Source organism: Saccostrea echinata, unplaced genomic scaffold (assembly GCF_033153115.1).
Source record: "Saccostrea echinata isolate AGI-Se365-2 ecotype Australia unplaced genomic scaffold, CSIRO_AGI_Sech_v1 ptg000023l, whole genome shotgun sequence".
Classification (NCBI taxonomy): Eukaryota; Metazoa; Mollusca; class Bivalvia; order Ostreida; family Ostreidae; genus Saccostrea; species Saccostrea echinata.
Window position 1 is genome coordinate 5996255 of NW_026889772.1, and position 2925 is coordinate 5999179.

General features: G+C 34.3%; 1 long non-coding RNA gene across 1 annotated transcript; it reads right to left on the reverse strand.

The window, feature by feature from the left end:
• Positions 1-762: 762 nt before the first annotated feature.
• LOC133191377 (uncharacterized) lies at positions 763-2605 on the reverse strand. Its single transcript, XR_009721676.1, has 4 exons — positions 2384-2605; positions 2046-2234; positions 1704-1836; positions 763-834 (listed from the first exon to the last, which is right to left on the reverse strand). It is a non-coding gene; the product is annotated as an uncharacterized LOC133191377 (long non-coding RNA).
• Positions 2606-2925: the final 320 nt, after the last annotated feature.

Here is a 2925-nt window from a genome sequence, read left to right on the forward strand (position 1 = left end):
TCCTGATCAAATGTAATTCTACATTGCAAAGGGCCATTTTTTGTGTATACATATAAATCACACCAATTGCGACCTGTAATGCTAAGCTGGCCCTGAATCTGAGCAAAATATGCATGGTTTTTTTTTAATACAAAAGACATCATCTGAAATTGTAACATAATCTGGAAGATTTCCATGACAAAACACAAAAAGACTTACATTTGTTACACTCAGATACAAGAGGACACTTAACTTCAAGACCATCTCCACAACATGAACAAGAAACCAATAAGTCTGGCTGGCACTTAAGAAAAATATTTTTCTTGTCTATAAAAAGACCACAATTTCTTGATGATACATTGACGTTTTTTTCTATAACTGTTTAAATAAGAACAGACTGCTATTGCTCGGTTTCTCTTCCATATTTTAAAGATTTGATATAAGGATTAATTTTTGTATAACACATAATAGTCTTTGTAAGTGAAGAACAATCTACTTGTATATTTTTTCTACGACCTTCTAGAACAGAGTTTACTTTAGTATATACTTGATAAAATTTTGAAGAAGTTATCCGTCCTTTACGCAAGTGGTGCCAATTTTCATTTTCATGCTGACCAACTGTAAATTTCTCAATTTTGGAAATTTCACATTCATCAATTTTTAGTAAAAAATTTAGAAATTCATAACAAGTATTTTGAGAACTATAAGACTTTGATATGGTTGATAAATCAAATTTATCAATAGCAGAAAATTCTTCATGACCTGTATCTTCATTGGTTGATCCTTGATTACTTGTTCTTAGCGTTCCCTCTGTTCCCAGAGCTGAAGTTAATACATCACCAGTCTGAGGTAAACCTTGAAGTAAATAAACAAAATTAACGTCATAATAACTTAATGCGAACAAGTCTCTGACTGAATTCAAATTTTTCCGTACATGTCATGTCAAACTAGAAATGTATATATTACATGACAAGTAAAAACATGCTCTGGTTGCTAATAAACTATTTGTTGGCAAGCCAGGAAACACCTTACAGAAAAGGATCAATAAACAACTTATTAGTAAACACCTAAACTTAGTTAAGAGAACATTTTTACAGTCTTTCCATTTTTACAATTTTTGTTCCTCTATATTCTATAATTTATATAGAATTTAATAATTAGTAATATTATCTTAAAGAAATTTTTAACAGTCATTTTGATTGGTTTAAAGCATGTCATGTCTGGGGAGACAATTCGTGAAGTCTCCCTCATGCTCAGGGTGACACCTGCATTGCCTCCTTTCAGATGACAATGAAATTGCTGAAGCGAATGAGCAGGGTAACAACTTTGTTGTCTCCCTTTAAATGAAAATAAGTGCCATAAGCGAGATGACTCATATTTAAATTATATAACTTATATGCAGGATTGGTAAACAATAAATGCTAACGGTGAGGTCAAAGTTGTCTGTCGACATATTTTCAAAGTATGGAATTGGAGCAGTGGGTAGGAAAAAATGAAATTTAACTCATATTTTCTACTTTATCTTAATAATTTAGATTCTTCATTATTATAAAATAATTATAGACTGTTCATAAGGGAGCCATCACCAATTATCAGGTCTGAGTAGGTTGTTGCTCTCTGGTACAAGCGCTCTCAGGTGACAACCCTACTCAGACCTGATAAATGGTGATGTCTCCCTTCTAAACAGTCCATAATGGTAAATTGTTAGATTATTTTTAGTGTACCTTTGAATAAACAGGCCTCGGGGACAACTCCACAGAGTGCAATGGTAAAACTGTCAAGTACCGTGTTGTTGGATTCCTCAATTTCAAGAGGGTTGTACTTTTTTTTCAGTAGCCACCAGTGGTCTGCTTTTAGCTACAAAAGTAAATTATGTATTATGTATAAATACAAAAAGATTCACAATCACTTTTAAAAAAATACTTAGCCTTTCAATGGTACTTTTGTTGTAAGATGAAATGAAAAAAAGAATCTTGAGATAGCTAAAAAATTGTATGTATTTCAAGGATACTGTAATCATGGTAATACTGCAGAACATCAGAACAAACAATTAAGTAAACAATAACCATTTTTAGCTTGAGAAGATTTCTTCAGGCTGGTACATAAGGCTGAAATTTTCTGGGGCTCCAAATCCTTCATTGCCTTTGGCTGCACCAAACCACATTTGGCCATGGTACATGACGTTTGCCCATACCGATTAGCAGCCTCAATGCAAAAAAAGCAAGGCAGCAACATGGTTGCATATTTGCCCCAGTCTACAATATTGATTTCATACATGTTCATCCATATTAAGATGTAAGACACATACAGTACTTTTAATAGCTTTTTTGGTTTCTAAGTTTTATGTTAATCAAATTTGGCTATTAGTGAATTGAAATGAATTACATTGTAAATTTTTTCATACCCTGCAGTACATGTGCAGTAGGCTCCCAAAACTTCACCATCCTCTTCTGATATTGCTGTCCAGCAGTCATGTAAATCATCTCGAATCCTTTGGGAGGGGGTGCACTTAGCTCTTAAGATGCATTTCTTTTCACCTGTCAAATGGTAATAAAAAAACTTCTTGGAGCCAGCCACTTGTGAAATATCCGTAAGCTTTGCCAACCTTGTAATCCTTGAGAAGTGAATTGGTTCAATATGAGACAAAAATGTTGGTGGCCACTTTTCGCGACCGTCGAGTACTTTTTCATCGGCTATTCGCACGACCGCCGTGTATATAATTCTATTCGCACGACCGTCGTGTATATAATTTTTCATCGGCTATTCGCACGACCTTTGTATATATATAATTTTTCAATGACTATTTGCACGACCGTCGTGTATCGTATTTACATAACATCGCTTATGTCATTCGTTGTTTCGTCCCCAGTTAGGTTCGGCACGCATTGCCTTTAACCTTCGAAGCATTTTGGGGTGTGTAGGAGGGATGAGTTTGTAAGAAATCAT